At 38.7% G+C, this 20,059-nt stretch overlaps 1 pseudogene; it reads left to right on the top strand.

Annotated features, from left to right (window-relative positions):
- Window positions 1–704: 704 nt before the first annotated feature.
- On the top strand, window positions 705–3,794 carry LOC114027319 (annotated as a pseudogene).
- The last annotated feature ends 16,265 nt before the right edge of the window (window positions 3,795–20,059 follow it).

Here is a 20,059-nt window from a genome sequence, read left to right as displayed (position 1 = left end):
ATGCATAGGAAAGAAGATAGATTAAAGACATCATTTTTAGAAAAGACTATTCTCTTGAGTAAAGAAATTGCATGAAACAAGCCAACTCCTTACCAAAAGCTAGATTTTCCCTTCATAGTGTGCTTTCTGACTCCTTGCAGACTTCTCCAGCTTTTGACCACTGCTTCAACTTACTTTTTTCTTCCTCCTGTCCATACCTTGGAATAAATCATTAGCTTGACTCAGTTCCAAATTTTGTTTACTCTATATAGGGTCACCATTTGGAACATGAACTTTTTCTCCCCACAGTTCTTCCTTCTCTTAGGAATTCTAAACTGCATATACTCCTCCCCACCAAGTCATTAAGCAAGGGTTGGGTAACCATTTTTCAAGTGTACTATTGAGAAAATTCTTGTTCAGTTATAAGTTAAATGAGATGGCCCCTGAAAGCAATTGCAGAGCTGAAATTCTGTGATTCTATGATTCTGTGATTCTATGCCCATCACCTCCCCAGAGGGCATAGTTCCAAGTATATCCAAGTAGAAATGATTTGCAGGTAATTGGAAAATGGAAGAAATGAAGGTAGGAAAAATGGAAAGCAAAGAGCTGAGTCTTAGAAGATGTCCACAGAATTAGGAAGGTAAAAAAAGAGCCATAAAAGACAAAGATGGCAAGATTAGAGAAGTATAAGAAGAAGCATATGAATGGCCTAGGCATTTCTGGAAATGGTGATTCTAGACAGAAATTTGACAATCAGAGAAGAGGGCTTCAATGGTAAAGGTGTCTCGAGGGTAAGAAGGCTGCTAGACAGAGGTGGAAAAGTCTGGAGTATCGGAAGGGAAGCAAGAGAGAAACCCCAATTGCTAAGAAATTACTTCCTTTATACGTTTTGACCATTAGAACTTGAGTGGATAAATGTTCTTTAAAGTAACATTTAATTATAAACTTAGTAAACATCATTAAAAACATTCAAATAAATATAACCCAAATTAAATCATTTATAAAACCATAATCCCAATTATTTGCAATTTATCAAAAGCATGTGTATTTAACTTTTAAAATAATAATAATATTTTATTTGCTTAAGAGCATAAGGCACAACATGATAAGGTAATGGAGACTTCTCAGTTTTCTGGAGAACTACTGTATCCATCCACGGAGTGTAAGAGCTCAAAGAAACTCTGAACCAAGCTGAAATAAAAACAAAATCTCTAGAGAATCAACTAAAGAGCCTTCAGAAGACAATATTTGAGAAAGAGGCTGAAGCTAGAAATTTTCAGGAACAGATAACACAGCTGCAGTCTGCACTCTCACATCTTCATCAGGATCTTCGAGATAGAACTACACAGGCAGGCCACTGCAGCACCATATGACCGAGAAGGAAGACAAATGAGAAAGGCTCTTGTTGCAGCCAAAGCAAAGCTGGAACACTTAGCTGGTGTCAAAGATCAACTAACTAAAGAAAATGAAGAGCTTAAACAAAGAAATGGTGCATTAGATCAACAGAAGGTTGAGTTGGACGTGTGTATGACAGCTCTTAAATCACAGTACTAAGGTCGAATTCTCTGCTTGGAATGGGAACTCAGGGAACAACAAGAAAGATACCTTCAGCAAAGAGATGAGCCTCAGGAAGTCACTAGAAAGGTCCCTGAACAACAAAGACAGATCACACTCAAAACAATTGCTAGTACATGAGCTCCACCAACAGCTAATATCAAGCCAATTCCTGCTACTCCAAGCAAAGTGACAGCTGCTGCCATAACTGTGAATAAGTCAACACCTAGAGCTAGTATCTGACCAATGGTTACACCTGCAACAGTTAGAAATCCAACCACTACTCCAACAGCTACAGTGATACCCATGGCACAGGTAGAATCCCAAGAAGCTATGCAATCAAAAGGACCTATGGATCATGTTTCAATTTTTAGAAGCACAAGTGGATCCATTCATTCTACCAGTCCCAATGTCCAGCCCTCTGTCTCTCAGCTTTTTGTTGTTGTTGTTGTTTTTTGGGTTTTTTTTTCTCTCTGCGTATTTTAACTGTTCAGCAACGAAACAAGCTACAGCCTTTGTGCAGCCCACTCAACAAAGTCATCCTCAGATTGAGGCTGCTAGCCAAGAACTATCCCCCCAGTATTGTAGAAGTTGTCCAAAGTTCACCAATCGAAAAACCTTCCACTTTGACAGCAGTGTTTAGTACAATTTCAGCTACTCCAAGCTCATCTCTGCCCAAACGTGCATGTGAAGAGGAGGGCAATAGCACCATAGACACATCAGAGCAAGTCATCAGAGCAATGTGCCTCTCTCAAAGAATTTGAAAAGTAAACCCCGCCGTGGGACCTAAGGAGGAAGCTATGGCAGAAGAGAGAACTGACCGGCAGGTAAAGGCCCTTGTAAAATGGAATTCATAAGATTCTGTTGGAGAAGGAGTTACTCAGGGAGAATATACTTCCATGGAGGACAGTGAAAACACCTCTCAGTCCCTTCAAATTTATTTTGGACCCATGCAGTCAGATCAGCAGACTACAACCTCTTGCCAGGATGCCCAGTCCAAAGGAGATAACATCATTGTGATAGACAGTGATGATGAAGATGATAATGATGAAAATGATGGTGAACAAGAGAACTATGAGGAGGATGAGGAAGAGATGATGATGATGATGTTGAAGATACAAGGATGGGAGATGTAATGAAGGCATTGGTAGTGCAGATGGCAATGATGGCTGTGAAGCTGATGACACTGAGGGTGGTGATGATACCAATCCAGGTCCCAACACAGAAGAAAGTACAGTAAGTGAAAGTAACTAGAGAACTGCAAATTCTCAAAATGGTGGTAGAAGAGATTCTGTTACAGAATCATCTCTGCCTCATGAGAATTCTAGAGAACAACAACCATCATCAGCATCTGAAAGACAGGGTACTCGGGTGCCTCAGTCACCCCAAAGACTACATCACCCACTTCCCCCTTGACTAACCATCCATGCACCTCCCCAGGAGGTGGGACCAACAGTCCAGAGAATCCAGATGACACAAAGACAGTTAGTTGGATGAGGGCTTCAACTGACTCCTGGGATAGGTAGCATGCAGCAGTACTTTTTTGATGATGAGGACAGAACTGTGCCAAGTACCCCAAATCTTGTGGTACCACATCATACAGATGGATTTGCAGAAGCAATTCATTCACCTCTAGTTGCTGGTGCTCCTAGGTTCCGGTTTGGACCCCCTGAAGATATGCCACAAACAAGCTCTAGCCACTCAGATCTTGGTCAGCTTGCATTTCAAGGAGGTTTAGGTATATATGAAACACCCATTCTTCCTAGCACATGAAGAAGAGTCTAGTGGACTAAGTATTCCTACCACTCCCCTACAAGTTGCAGCTCCTCTGACTGTATTTACCAAAAGTACTACTGCCTATGCTTCTGAGCACACATGTCAGTCTGTTCCAATGGTGACAACATCCACTGGCAGTTTATCCACAACCACAGAAAAAGGGACAGGTGATGATGGAGATGAAGTATTTTTGGAGAGAGAACCTGAAGGAATTAGTTTGGAAGCTGGCCTGGAAATTAATAGCCAGTAGAAGAAATAGCCTGTTCAGACATCCAATGAGTCTGATCTTCTTTCTACCAGCCAAGATCCTCCACGCAAGCTCCTCTGCAGATACCAGCAGTAGTCAACCTAAGCTTTTCAGATGAGTTAGGGTTCAGCCTGAGACTTTGAGAACAGGAGTGCAGGGTCATCAATTTAACCAACAAAGAGGTGTAACCCAGTCAATGGGAGGCAGAGGAGGACTACACAGAGGAGATATTAATTAAAAGCTTTATAAACTATTATTGTAGTTGTGAATGAGTATGAAATCCAATACTGTTTTAGTCACTGAGATTTAAAGAACTTTGTACTTAAATTGGTATGCCCACATTTCAACATTTTTATCAATAAAATCATTTTCATGTTAAAAAAGATATTTTATTTGCTATTAGTCCCTAATCTCTTGTTCTTGTGTAAATATTATCTGATTTTGATTTTTTTCAAGTCATCATAGTCAGAATATCTATTGTTAAGATTCTCCTTTTTTGAATCTGCATCATTTCATATTTTTTGCTATTTATTTGTTTTCTTGGCAGTTGTAATTTCTTATCATGGAGTGGGGAGCTGAGGAGAAGTCCAGACCTGTGGTTTCATCATTCTAGGAAATTTCTAGTGTGGAAACTCCATTTGCCAATGCATATCCACAACTCATCTGCAGCTTATAAAATTAGAGAGTTTCTTAAAGCAATGAGGGGATAAAGGATAGCCATGATCACAGAGCTAGTACTCACTGAAAAAATGCCTTGAGGGGAAAGACTAAGACTCATTGTGATGCTGCTCTGATGCAATATTGCTTATTCTGACTCTGAGAGTTCAGAAAGTCAGCAGGGAATGTCATGAGGGGAATGTCTTCTCAAAGCAGGAGTAATCAATCAAAGTAGGAGAAATCAATGTAGTTTTGTCTGAGGTCTGGTATAATGCATATGTGTATGTTGATATACAGATATAGGTATAGATAAGGACATATATATGCACAGAGAAAAAGAGAGAGACAGAGAGAGAGAGAGAGAGAGAGAGAGAGAGGCAGAGAGAAAGAGAGAGAGGCAGAGAGAGAGAGAGAGAAGCCTTCTGGCCTTAGGGCATCATTTGTCTAGCAGTACTATTTTTGGACCTTAAAGTATTCAGGTCTGAGACCATAAATGCTTTTCTCAGCACTTTGTTGTTCAATGTTGTATACAATGAATTGTATAGTATTGTATAGAATTGTATAGTAAAGAGTAAATTGTAAAGAATTGTATAGTAAAAAGAATGTTAGGTTCGTCATTGGATGACCTGGGTTTGAATTATGCTTTACTGAATACCTGTGTCACTTTGGTCAAATGACTTAATCTTTCTGTGTCTCAGTTTTATCATCTGTAAAATGAGGGGGTTAGATTAGATGATCTTTAAAGTCCCATCCAATTAGACATCTATGATCATTTTCCAAAGCACAGTACTATTACATCATGCTGATACTGCATAATTTGTTCGGTCATTTCCCAGTTTTTACACTCAGAGGTTATTTCCAATTTTTTTTTGCTATTGCCGATTAGCATTTGTGAATATTTTGTGGAGATAGATTCCTTCCCCTTCCTCCCCTTTAATAATACCTTCAGGATAGAGTACTAGTAAATAGTGCTGCCACTAAGTCAAGGGGTTTAAGGAACTTGGTAACTCATTGCATATTGCCATATTACTTTCCAAAAGATTGATTGCATTGTCAGGGGGGCAGCTAAGTGGTGCAGTGGATAGAGCACCGGCCCTGGAGTCACATGGACCTGAGTTCAAATCTGGCCTCAGACACATGATACCCACTAGCTATGTGACCCTGGGCAATTCACTTATCCCAAGTTGCCATTCAAAAAAAAAAAAAAGATTGTATTGTCTTTGTATCCCCAGTGCTTTGCATAAAGCAGGTTCTTAATAAGTATTTCCTGAATTGAAATTAATTTAATTCAGAGCTCTACCAGTATTCTCATAGTAACTGTTTTCCCAAAGCTCACAAACATTGACTTTACTTTTTATTACAATTCTGTCAACTTGACAAGTTTATGGTAAACCTTCAGGGCTTCTTTTATATTTCTTTGATTTTAGAAGATTTGATCATTATTTCAGGTGATTACTGACTACTTATGTTTGTCTCTTAGATATATGCTTGTTTATATTCATTGGCAGTGTAGTTTAATAGAAATAGCTCCAGATTTAGAATCTAAAATATTGAGTTCAAATCCTGACTGCTATTTAGTACCTGGGACAGTTACATCAGCAACCTGAGTCTCACTTTCCTCATCACTAAAATGGGAAGATTGGACCAGAAGAATTTTTCCAGCCTACAGCCATTTACCCAGTGGAGAATGGACATTGCTCTTATAACTGTTGATTCCTTGTGAATTTCAAATATCAGGTTTTTTATCAGATTTATTTACTGAAAAAAAGTTTTGCTATCTGTTTCTTTTTATTTTTGATACATTGCTTTTTGTTGTGGAAAAACCTTCTGTTTTTATGTTATCAAATACATTTACTTTATCTCCTAAAATTTTGCCCATTTGTTCAGCAGTTTAAAAACTATTCCTCTTCACAATTTTGACAAATGTATTATAGTTTTCTCAAATAATTTTATACTTTCAGCATTTACAAACTTGGAATTAATTTTTAATATGATATGAAATGTAGCTCAATCTTACATTTCATCATGTTATTATATAATTTTTCCAATACCTTTTACTGAATAATGATTTCTCTATCTGATGATTTATAATCCTGGGTTTTCCTTACACTGGTCTACTGTGTGTATTATTTTATCCTAATTTTGATTAGTTATCCTATTCCATTGTTCCATTTTCTTTTCATTTTATATAAGGGCAATATTTTTATCATTACCCCTTTTGTGCTGTAGTTTTATATCATTATCCCCTTTTAATGTATAATTTGAGATCAGATAGGCCAAGACCCTCTTCTTGACAATTTTTTCATAATTCCCTGATTTTGAAGTATGTGACATATATTTATCAAACTGAAAATGGCATGCAGAGCTACAGATGATTTTCGTAGCATATCTTATACTTCATTATATCAAAAAATGTTTTACATTCTACTATCTTGTTTGTCATTTAGCCCCTCAAATGATTTTTAATTGAATTTCTCAGTTTTTCTAAATATGCCTTCATATTTTCTGCAAACATGTATTTTAACCTCTTTTGCCTAGAATTACTTAATTCTTTCTTTCCTTCTTACACTTCCATAATTGCAGTGAATATTAATGGTGAGAGTGGACAGCACTGTTTCACAGCTCTACTTTTAATGAGACTGTCTATAACGTATCATGACTACATAAAGCACTAGCTCTTAATTTCAGACATGTTTTAGCATATTGGGGGGAAATCCTTCTATTTGTATGCATTTCAGTATCTTAACAAAAGTGGATATTGTATTTTGAGGGTTTTTTATGTATCTGTTAATATTATTAATGATTTTGTGTTTTTTAATATTGATATAAATTATTGTGCTGATTATTTTTCTAATGAGAAAACCATACTTTCCTGATATAAATCTTACTTGAGCTTAATGAATATTTTAAATATATTGCTGTGTTCAGTTTGTCAGCATTTTATTTAATGCTTTTGCTTTTAATATTCATTAACATCGCCAAAAAACAATCTGACAACATAGTAATGTGGCCATGATCTTGTATTCTTGAAGACTGTGCAGACACTAGAGGTCCTCCTTTACTCCAGTAAACCAGGAAGAGAAACAGGAAGGCTTCTTGTAGAAAGTAGGCTTTGATCTGAGTTTTGAAGGAAGCCAGGAGGCAAAGGTAAGGAGGGAATCTGTGCTTCCTCCAAGGATGCACATTGCAACCCATCCATGCCCCATCTTTTCTACATGTATCTTGTCTATGTCCTTTCATCAGCTTAATACAAGTGGTCCATCCAGAGTTCCTGGGGCTTCCTTGTGTTCTCTTGACAGCATGAGAGTACTGGTGGAGTAAACAGGTTTTCTGCCAGTTGTCCCTCATCTCACCGCATGACTAACCCATCTTCTTTTTCAACCATAAATTTCTTGCATACTTTTTACATTGCTTCTCCTATATAATTTCTTATTTGTGTACATGTTATTTCTCTTCTGCCTGGTAGAAAGTAAGTTCCTTGAAGACAGAGATAGTTTAGGTTTTATCTTATGCAGTCATCTCCCCGGGGGGAGGCCCTCATCACCTCATGCCTGTACTGTTGCAGTAACTTTCTGGTTGATCTCCCTACCTCAAATCTCTCCCTACTGTCCTCCACTCATGTGTCAAATTGATATGTCTAAAGCACAGGTCTGATCACATTACATACACACACACACACACACACACACACACACACACACACACTCAGTAAATTTCAGTGCCTCCCTATTGTCACCAGGATCGTATATAAAGTCATTTGTTTGGCTTTTAAATCCCTTCACAACGTAGCACCTTCCTACCTTTCCAGTTTTCTTGCATATTAGCCCCCTCCAAGTATTCTGCAATTGAGTACTGATCTTGCTTTTCCTCATACACAACACTCAATCTACCAACTTGTGACCTTTTTACAGGCTGCCTTCCATGCCTGGAATGGTTTCCTTCATCACATCTGCCTCCTGGCTTCCCTGGCTTCCTTCAAGACTCAGGTCAAATCTTGCTTTCTACACAAGGCCTTCCTGGTTCTCTCTTCCCCTCAGTGCCTTCACTCTCAAATGACCTCCTTGTATGTACATAGCTGTTTGTACATTGTCTTTCCCAATTAGAATGTGAGCTCCTTGAAAGATGGGACCAGGATGTTTGCCTTTCTTTGTTTCTCTAGTGCTTAATACACTGTCTGGCACATAGTGAGCATTTAATCAATTGTTGTTCACTTGACTTGATTTTGTAATTGCAGCACCTGTGCCCAATACACAGTAAGTATTTAATAAAAGCTCTCTGAATTGAATTGAAATGAAATCAATGAAATCAACTTGCATCACATATTCAGGCCTACTTTGGGCCCTTTGAGTTATTACCAAATTATCAGATTCACTTTTTTGGAAATTTTAGCACTTCTTTAGCCATTTTGGCATGTGTCTTACTACCACATGACATCATTGGACAAAAATTGGTATTAAATAGAAAGTTCATTATTTTAGAGAGAATCTAATTTTAAAAATGTCTGCAATTTTCCAAAAGCAATTGAATCTGCTTTCCTCTTCCTTTGCAACTCTGCACTTATCTTATTGTCAATTTGTGATTTCTATCAAAGATAGATAGATAGATAGATAGATAGATAGATAGATAGATAGATATAGATGTATATGTTGGACCATTTTAAGATACTCCATATGACTACATATCATCCAGACAAAATGCATTCTTTATTGATTGGCTTTTTCCTTGTTATTGCTTAGAACAAACTCCTTTAAGTGATTATAAATATCATGTAAAAGGCTTGGATTACTTAATGTAATCAACATGGTCACATATGCAAACAGATATGATTGGATCTGAAAGACTCTACTATCTCTTAAGTATCCAAGTCTGACTTGAACTCTTTGCTAGATCTCCTCCATGACAGTTAGCAACAAGTTTTATGAGCATGTATCTTCCTGCTTTATTTGTCACTTGATATTAATAAAGGTCATTAAACAAGGTTATTTATATTTATGTTATAACTTTCAAGGAATAGTGAACCATTTTGACATATACAAAAGTTCTATTTTGATACCTTAAGATGGCATAGAGGTGACTTTGAGTTCTTGAAGTTTACCAAAGCAGAATGGAAGCTCTAGCATTTTCTAACATATTGATAAGACTTCAAGTAGAGTGCTGGCAATAGACTGAGTCCACTTTCTAAAGTCCAGCCTAGCTAAGTACAGAGAGACTGATTACCAAGGCAAGAAATATATTGGAAAATATTCATCAGAAATAAAGAATGAGAGAGGCCAAAGACTGGCAGACTACACAGAATTTGCATGTTCATAGACCATGGACACTTTCTTCAAGAAAAGAATTAGTAAGCATTGGGATTGGTGAGTACTGAATAATATTGCTAACAATGAAATTGATTACATTTTAACAGATAGGAAACAACTCCTTACTGATGCAGTAATTCTTGATTCAGTATTTTTCAATCAGTAATCTGTGTACAATCAAAGCTTTCTGGAAGAGATCTATGTTCGTGCCAAAGAATTTTGGCCTAACTATTCACAGAGGAAAAATAAGTGGATAAGAAATGTCAATTTTTCAGATTATGACATGCAGTTAGATAAGAAACCTATAGAGATTGTCCATTGAAAGAAAACTATGTATATACACAAGTATTATATATCCAAATATACCTATATAGTATATTATATATACACTAATTTGCATATATGCATGTATGAATATACACATATGATATGTGCACATAGTTATATGTATATATGCATAAATGTATGTGTGCATATGGATGTATATGTATAATACTATATGCATCTATATGTATGTATAGTTTTCTCCTGATAGATAATCTCTATTGGAAAATATCCATCCATCTTTATCTATCTGTCTATAGCAAGATCTATATATGAGAGAGATCTAGATATCTATCCATCTATCTATTATGGAGGAGAGGGAGGGAGGAAAAGAGAGAGAGACAGAGAGACAGAGAGAGAGACAGGCAGAGAGATAGAAAGAGAGATTTTTTGTTTTTTCTGATGAACAATCCCAATAAGTTTTCTATTGCACAAATAGTACAACTGAAAAGATAACACAGACTGACTGATAATTCAAATGGACAGTGAATTGGACCCAGAATTAAGCAGGAGGAGGAGAGGCTAGACTGCCTTTAGGAAACTGCAGAGCTTTATTGGAAGTAATACCAAACTTCTCTCAGAAACAAAAGGTTATCTCTTTAATACTGATACTCTACCAACATTGTTTTATGGCTGCAACTCATAGAACATTGTAGTCTTTGAAGAAATAAAAATGAGTATCATACAAAGGGCATTGGAGAGGCATGTGATTGTCATGAGCAGCCTGAAACATATAACACAGAATTTGAAAGTTTCTGATTAGTCGGCAAGGCTTTGGTCTCTTTTTTTTTATCCTGAACCATATTTTTAACACTCTGTTATTTTTCCTTTTGCCCATCTTTCCATCAAAGTCACCAAGTATTAGAGTGTACGTATTGATTTTAATTCTGAGAATTTATCAAGTAACACAGACTGCTTCTACTTCTTTATCCTCTATACTAGATAGTTATATAAGCTATACTTACATTCATGAAGGTCTTTTTGTTTATACTCATCAGGAAAATCGCAAGGCAACATGGTCGTCTCTCATTACATGATGTTTCTTTATAACAGCCCTTCCAATGGCTGTGATGGTGCTAACATCAATTTCACTTGCATTGTTTGTAGCCTAACATAGGTACAGGATACGGGAAGGACGCTAGATGTCAGAGCAGACAAGATGAGACAAAAATGGTGATCAGAATAGAGTCACTTACAAGAGCCATTTACTTTTGCTACGGTTTTACTAATGATGCATGAGAACTGCAAATCTAGAGACATCTGCATCCCAAATGTTCAAACAGACTATTTGTGCTGGACTTGTGGAAGAGCATTCTGTGCTTGTATCGGACTGATCAGCCACAGTCAAATGAATTGTAACTTGACCCCAGCATCATGATGTCATTGGTCCTCTTCCAGTACAAAGGACAAACAACAACAACTAATAGGGCTATGTGTTTTTTGGGCGTGATCTAGATTCAGGAATGGTTGGTGAATATAGCAGACAAGTGAGAAGGCAGTGATTGGAACTGTGGCATTTGGCAAAGCAGGGAATAATTAGAGGCAAGTAAGGATCTAGATCTACACAAAGCTGGACCAGAGATTATCATGAACTGAATTCCTATATTGGACCAAAATGACTTTCTTCTGTCTTTCTTGTGTCTTCTGTCTTATGTCTTCTACATGACTTTCGTGTGTCTTCTGCAGCGATGAAGCAAGTGTTCCAACAAAAACCCAGATGCATTCACCCCTTATCATCCATTGTTGGAGGGTTAGAAGAATGATATGGTTTCAGTTGGGAGATTAAAGCTTGTGATTGAGTGAGTGGATGAATGGGTTGATGATGACCCTCATTTATACTTTGTAATTTTATTATATTTTTATTAATTTGATTAAATATTTATTTTAACAGTGCATGGAAGCTTGAGTTATTATAGAAAGCATAGTGGATAACAGACCAAAGGGGAAAACTTCACAGAAAAGACTAGGGACACAATGAGCTATGATCCAGTTGGATAATTCATATATAGATCCTAGACCAAGGAAGGAAAGGTGCTACTACCTACAAAGAGGGTATAGCAGAGAAGGGAGAATAATAAGTTCTTTGAGATCTAGAGAGAGCTTGCCAGTTATACCAGAGCACTATCTGGCATTGAATAAAGCACTGGTCATGGTGAATAGGGTCAAGCAATAGTCACAGTGCCCCTTGATGGCTATATCTAGACTTTGCAAATACAATGAATGAACTCCACAAACCCCTTTATTTGCCTTTTAAAAAAGAATTAGTGATCCAGCCTTTGATTTAACTGAAACTTTCTTATACTTATGGTTTCATATGTAGCAAGAATGTAAATAACATCATACTTCATTTACTCCAATATGTGTCATCCCATTGATCATTGGATTAGGCAGTCTAAAAGTTGCGTGCTCCTTGGCATCCCCTTTCTCTCTTTTCTGCTACTCTAGTACTGTCACAAAAGGGGAATATGACGTTGGACAGAAGGCCCCTCTGCATTTTACTGTTTCATGCATTGTTATGGCCAAATAATCCATCCCCTAATAGCCAGCCCCTTAGAGCTGAACCTTGCTTTACTTAACTAGGTAGATCCTCAGACAAGGGACATGGCCAGGTTTTAGGGCTGTATTTGAAGTGAAGTGATTTCAGCCTAACAAAGTGTGCATGATACTGTCATAGCATAGAGATCTTCAGATAACCTCCATGACCGTGATGAGACATTTTGTAGAGGTCTTTAGCAAACTTTACAAAGGTAAAATTAAGGGCATACCTTGCCTTCCCTACATATATTTTTATCTTGGGCAGGTGGTCAAGTATCTGGTTATTCCCACATGGGAAAAAAACTGGAATAGTTTTACCCTGGGATCTAAATGAGAATTAAAATTAGACCAAGCAGAATTAATTTCTTTAATTCACACTGTCTTATTTGGGTGGACAATGGCCAACTGAAAAAGATGATTATTCATCTGGACTAGGTTTCCCTGCATGGCCTGGCCATGACTGACAGTGCAGATGCCCTAAAACATTGACTAGACATGGTCAAAGCAATTCCAGTTGCCCTTCAAGCTTTAAGTACAGAGGGGAAATGTACCTCACCCTCTTCAAACCAGCCCTAAATCAAAATTTTGTGGGGCCTGTGCAGCAATTGTTTGGCAGCTACTTTTGGAATGTCTTGATCACCACCTGGGGCTTCAGGAAGGGGCCTCTCTCCCCAATTTCCTACATCCTCCCACTAACAAAGTTTCACAAATGCGAAATACTCTCAGTTGGTTATATTGGAGTATATAACTGTTTTGCTACAGGCATGTGTGTGTATATATGTACTTACTGATGAATACAAGGACATAAAATCATTTCAGATTTGGAAATTCCTTGGTCAGACCTTGGTCTAGCCCCTGATGTCAAATCAACTCCTGACCTCTGGTCCTCCTGTCAAGGAGTCTATTTTCTCCTGAGACCCACTCTGCTTCTCTCTCAATTGGAGCTGAGCTTAATTCCCCAAACCACATGAGAAATCAATGTCTTTATTAGTCCCCAGCTTCCACACAACTAAAAAATTTTTCTCTTGCTCTATTTTCTATCTCTATGTGGTCACACAGACTCCCCTGACCTTACTGTTTTCAAATTCCAGAGCCATTTGGTCTTTCCTGGAGAAGAAAGAGAGGGCAACTTATATTTTTTTGTTTCTGTTTTTGTTCTGTTTGTTTTTGTTTTTTAGTAATAACAGTCTTAATAACAGTCTACACTGTTTAGTATCAAAATGAGGGGTGTGCCCCTTTGTTTACTCAACACATATTGCTATTAGTGGTTATTACTTGAAACTGCAGATAGGGTTATACTTTACCCCTGCACAGAGAGGGTGTCAAAACAATTCAACTACATTTTAATAACTCCAGGGGCATGCATTTGAAGGAAATTCATCTTCTCTCACTTTGGAGTACATAGATTTATGATGGGGTTTTTTTGTTTGTTTTGTTTTTTGCAAGGCAGTTGGGGCCTTGCACAGAGTCACACAGCTAGTGGGTGTTACATGTCTGAGGTTGGATTTGAACTCAGATTCTCCTGACTCCAGGGCCAGTGCTCTATCTACTGCACCAGAGATGATTTCCTAGCCCTGCTTCCACTCCTTCCCCAAGACAAACTTTGACTCAAATTCAAATTCAACTAACATTTACTAAGTCCTCATTGCATGTGGGGCACTATATATGCTAAGAGCAGTAGGTGATAAAGAATTTAGCTAAGATACCTCTCCTGTCCTCATGAAGCAACAGTCTAGGAGAGAACATTCCCCCAACCCACCAAAGAAGAAAGGTTGGGAAGGCTGGAGAGACACAAACCTTCCTTTTCAACCTAAATGAACCAGAAACTGACCTACTTCATTTTAGGTATGATAAAGCTAAAATTCCTCCAGGAAATTAGTAGTTTCCTCATAGCCAAAGTATAAGCACCACACCTGGGTGCCTGACAGACACTCTGAATAATTCAGAGTAAGAAGCAGTACAGTATATAAGATTCAGAGTAATGGAAAACTTAAAATGATAGATTTAGGGCTGGAAGAGACCTTACAGATCATCTAATATAACATTTCATTTTTCAGAGAAGGAAACCTAGGCATAAATGATTTTTTTTTTCCAGCAAGAAGTTTTAAAGGCAAGTTTTGAACCTAGGGCTTCTGATTCTGAATCCAGGGCTCTTTCTGTTATTCTAAAATGCTTTGGAAGCCTAACTCTGACAGTTACTAGCTGTGTGACACCATGAATCACTTCTTGGAGCCTCAGTCTCTCCATCTGTAAAATAAGACTACTACTGCCTACATTGCCTAGCTCATGTGGTTGTTATAAGGTGTAAGTAAGGTAGATTTCAGTGTACGTAAGGAGAATTTTGTTATTACTTTTTAGATAATAGTTCCAGGATCCTAAGTAATATTTCTCATAGTAGTGGTTGAAAACATCTTCACCACGCTTGCGCAGTGAGATATAAGGATGACATAATGTACGCCTGCGCTATGCTAGGTCATGATGACGTTGCTAAAGCTAACCCATGAACTCAATGTTGGCAATTTGCCTTCCTTGTGTGCTGCCCTATAAAGCAAGTGGGCACTGGTCAGTAAGTGGGGAACTCATTTTGGGGATCTGGGTAATGCATAGAGGGAATGCACGTACCTCCTCTGATCAGCCCCCAACAAGGTTTAGGGGATCTTGAAGGAGTTGTACTCCCATTATTGCCTGCCCCTGCGAGAAGTGTAATTAGGGAATGCAAGTCACTAAACCCCATTGCCTAGCCAAAAAATAAAAAAAAGAAGACTAAACTAGATTAAAGTAACCTTATTTAACCCCTCCAAAATTGTCTTCCTGTCTGACCAGATCAAAAGTGAACCTGTGCTACAACACCTGTTAGTGTTAGGAGCCCTCCTATGTTCTCCTGCCCAACAAATGGTGTTACCTGTGTGACTTACCTGTGAAACATCAGGTTCAAATGAAATAATGTTTGTAAAGTGTCTTGTAAAACAAAGAATATAATATTAGTTATTATCATTATTGTGAACAATAATAATTGAAAATACATTTCACTTCTCAAGGACTATTTGCCCTATGTTTTTTTTAACTATTTGATTATTCATTAGTATGTCAACATTCTTGTAGGCTGTCATGACTACCGCTAACCACAAACCACTGTTGGTATAATTAATATTTGGCTTGTGATATATAGCCATTAAATCATCAGCTTGATGACATGGTGTTTTAAACTGCTATAAATAAAATTCATTTTTGAGGTTTGAGAACTCAGATTTTAAACTTTGCGTGCACATATTCTGATTGCCCAAGTATGCTCAGAATTGCAGTTGTGTAAGTTAGAACTATCCGTTCCAGTGAGTGATTTTTTTTTCTTCTCGCAAACCCTCTCTCTCTCTCTCTTTTTTTTTTTTTTTTTGGCTAGGCAATGGGGTTAAGTGACTTGTCCAGGGTCACACAGCTAGCAAGTGTCAAGTGTCTGAGGCTAGATTTGAACTCAGGTCCTCCTGACTCCAGGGCCAGTGCTCTATATACTGTGCCACCTAGCTGTTCCCCCTCACCCCCCCGACCCCTACCACAAACCCTCTTGTTTTTCCTCTTCTTTCACCCAGTCTAATAGTGCCCTTCCTACATTATTATGTTGTTCAATCATGTCTGACTCTTCCTGACCTCATTTCAGGTTTTTTTGGCAGAGATACTAGAGTGGTTTGCCATTTCTTCTCCAGTTCATTTTACAGATGAGGAAACTGAGGCAAACAGGGCTAAGTGACTTGCTCAGGGTTACTCAGCTGGTAAGTATCTGAAGCTAGATCTGAACCCAGGAAGAGACTTCTTTCTGACTCCAGGCCTGGCACTCTATGCACTACACCATTCCACATTATTAAGAGAACAGCAAATCTGGAGAATGCAATAAATTTCATTAGTGGATATATAAGGCAATAGTTCACTAAATTGTACATAACTAATTGACTCTCCTGATGAGCACAGAAGAGCTGAATTCACACCACACACACACACACACACACACACACACACACACACACACACGGGGCTGGGGAATCAGAAAATCTATGTCCTGGTTCTGGCTCTGCCATTGACCAGCTGTGTGAATTTAGGGACGCCCACAGCCTCTCTGGGAGACAGGTTCCTCATGAGGACAGAAATGTTCTATTTCCCTTAGAGGCTCTTTGAAAACTGACTTTCTTGTCAGTTTATGGTGCCCAAACTCAGCCTTGTGAGTTTGGGCACCATAAGATCATTTTCTCCGGACCTTTCATCAGATCTGGGTGATCTGACTGAGGGCAGCAAGGTGGCACAGAAGAGAGACAGCTGGGTCTAGAGTCAGGAAGACCTGAGTTCAAATCTGTCCTTAGACACTTAATAGCTGTATAGTAACTCAGCAAGTTATCTACCCTCCATTCTCCTTAGTTTCCTCATCTGTAAAATGGGGATAATAATAACACCCCCTTCCCAAGGTAGTGGTGAGGATGAAATGTGGTAATATTTGTAAAGCACTTTACAAACCTTAAAGTATTTTGTGAATACTTGACATTTTTCTTATACCAAGTGATAGAAGATAGAGTTAATATTAAAACTTCAGGCCTAGACTAAACAGCCTCCCTCCCCCTATCAGAATTATAACCCATGTAAGTGAAAGGATGATTTCTCCTTTTAAAAAGTGCACATTTGTTTTTTAAATGACACTTTTATGAGTCATTTGTGTCTGTGAGTATTTGGAAAGATCACACGTAATTGTCTAAGAGAGCGAACAAGTTGTGCATTTTGAATCCCTTTTCTGTCATTCCTGTAACTTATGCCTAAATGATAGGAAGATGAAAATAAAATGAGGCATAAAAGATTACCAAGAGAAAACAGAAATTAAATGTACAGAAGAAGAAAAAAAGGGAGGAGAAAGAACATAAGGAAAAAAAGAATTTGTCAAACCCATAATTAATTCCTAGCTAACATATAAATGAAGACTGCAGCTAGGTAACACAGTAGATAGACCACTGGGCTTGGAACCAGGAAGACTCATAGTCTTCATGAGTTCAAATCAGGCTTCAGACACGTACTAGCTGGTGACCCTGGCCAAGTCACTTAACTCTGCTTGCCTCAGTTTCCTCAAATGTAAAATGAGCTGGAGAAGGACATGGCAAGCCAATCTAGTACCTCTGCCAAGAAAACCCCAAATGGGGTCACAAAGAGTCAGACACAACTGAAACAACACAACCACAACAGCAACAGCAACATCAATGAAATGTTTCTAATGCTATAAGAAAAATAGAAAGCTCCCCTACAGAATTAAGGTAGATTACAGCGTGGCATTAATCATGGGCAAGCAGTTGACCTGTTGTCGCTGCTGCTGCTGCTGTCTGTCCTTCTATTCTTGAAGAGGACCATGATATCGGAGAGCTGATGCCACGACATGCAAGTGAACTGGATTTAAGTGAGGGAGGGCTGTGCAAAGTCACCAGCCTCACTTTCTCCTCCAGAGCCATCGGGCTCCAGGGGCAGGTGTATGCATTTAGGCTAGTTAGCTATCTACCTTACCACTTCCTTTTCTTAAGCCTGATTGGAATAGGATTCCACCTTGCTCTGCTCCCTTTAAAATCATTTTTGTTCAACTCAACAAATACTTATTAAGCACATAGGATCCACAAGGTGGTTCTAGATGCTATGGGTACAAAGGCAAAAAGAAATAGAGTCCGTCCCTTCAAGGAGCTTATGTTCTGTTTATAGCTAGCTTTCCCCCTCTCCTGACCTAGATCAGCTTTATCCTGTATATACCTTGTTTGTACATAGCTGTTTGCATGCTGTCTCCCTCATTGTACTGCCAGCTCTTTGAGAGATGGAACTGCTTGGGATTTTTTGTTTTTCCTTTTTTTGTCTCCTCATCGCTCAGCACAGTTCCTCCATGTAGAAGGAGCTTAATAAATTCTAGTTAAGACTGATATCATCACTCAGCATATCTGACCCTCTGGACCTCACTTCTGCACATCCTAGTGGCATAATTACTGTCCTGACCTCAATTAACTTGGTCAGCTTCCCTTGATCAATTGTTAAGTGACCAACCATCCCACCATCACCAGAGACCTTCATAACCCTGTCCCCTAAGGAAGAGGAGAGTCAATGTAAACACAAATATCTATGATGCTACCCAGTCAGTTTAGGATCTATCCACAGGATATGTGTGCAGAAAGGTGTTTAGGGACGTAAGGATCCTCCAGTGGTTTTATGGCAGTCTAACATATAATAAAAAAGAACATAATGAAAGCAAATAAACTGATGCGATACTTTGATATTCTGAATCAGGATGTTGAACTTAAAATGGTGGAAACTGAGGAACTTCCCAAGTTGTGAAGAGTGATAAGGTACAAAAGGTATCCAAAAGATGCCCAGTTCTCCATGATGTATATTGGACTTATCCTTGAATTTTCTCCTATTTCCCCCCAAAATTCTTACTGTCCAGAAATAAAAATGAGAAAATCCCTTCTTTGCTTCCTCTCTCATTTTCTAGGGATGAGCTTATGCTTCAAGAAGTATTATACCTCCATTGAAAGGGGTGGGGATCCTCCCATAGGTAAAAAGAAGGGGAGAAATTGCCTTTCTCCAAATCTCAGTGAGGACATCTTCTCTGCTCCTGAAAAAGATTCATGATAGATGTTTAAGAAACATTATCCTAGGGTTGAGAACAAAAGTGTAGTTCTTCAAAGTTGTTATAATTGCAGCAAGTTGTTCTAATAGTAGCTTTCTGGGTATTTAATCAGCGTGCCAGTGAGGAGGCTGGCCAAGTTATTTTCTCGTGGTCTTAGAGGGGCCCTGCTTCTTATGTGGCCTTCAAGTCAGCTGATGGAACAACACCAGGCCCTTAAACCCATGAGTCCTTTGGATCAGAGAGCAGAAGAACAGTTTCTGGTAATGCAGGAAGTTTCCCAGCTATTAAGTGATAAGATCCTCTTCATCTCTTCAGGGTCCTGTTATTTCATTCTTCCCTCATTGAGACTCCCAGAAGGGAAATGGGCTAGACTCGACCTGACAACTCCCAGGCTTAAGAACAAGGCACAGAGCCCTTCCTCTGTGTTCACATCTGGGTTATCCAGTTGTCTGAGTGCCCAAGATACATGAAGCAGAAGGAATCAATTACAGTATTGCACTGCCCAGTGCTTCAGGAAGCTCCCCTGAGAATCACTTAAATTTTCTGACCCCTTCGATGGAAAAAAAAAGAAAAAGATGAGCTCTTTCCTCAAAGCAAGCCTGCTCTATGAACTACTGGCTAAATTAGTATTCTCCTCTTTATTGCTACAGTGGGGCCAAAAGACAGGCCAATGAACTAATCTGCCTAGACAAGAGGAACCACAGAAAACACCTAGACCCACCTGGTCACCAGGAGGAAAAGGTCAGTGCCATTGTAGTAGAATGCATGGCTTCTTTTCAACTGATGGGCGTGTGTGGTGTCTATGGTTACTCCAAGGGGCATATGCCAGTACAAGACAGAGAAAGGAGTAATGACAATAGCCAGCTGATCTCTAGCCTGGTCTCTGGGTTGTCCTGGCATAGTATCATTTAAGCATTGACCCTTCCCAAGTTGATGGGACTACCAGGATATATAAGTGCTAGAACCAGGGCTTTTGAAAGTGAGGGAAAGAGAAGAGAGGACCTAATTGAAGACAGAGACAAGGTAAAACCGTTCAAAGCAGTGGAGAAAGTGAAACCC

The sequence above is a fragment of the Vombatus ursinus genome, unplaced genomic scaffold (assembly GCF_900497805.2).
Source record: "Vombatus ursinus unplaced genomic scaffold, bare-nosed wombat genome assembly UNPS02014858.1, whole genome shotgun sequence".
NCBI classification, from domain to species: Eukaryota; Metazoa; Chordata; class Mammalia; order Diprotodontia; family Vombatidae; genus Vombatus; species Vombatus ursinus.
This window is presented reverse-complemented; position numbering and strand designations above follow the sequence as displayed.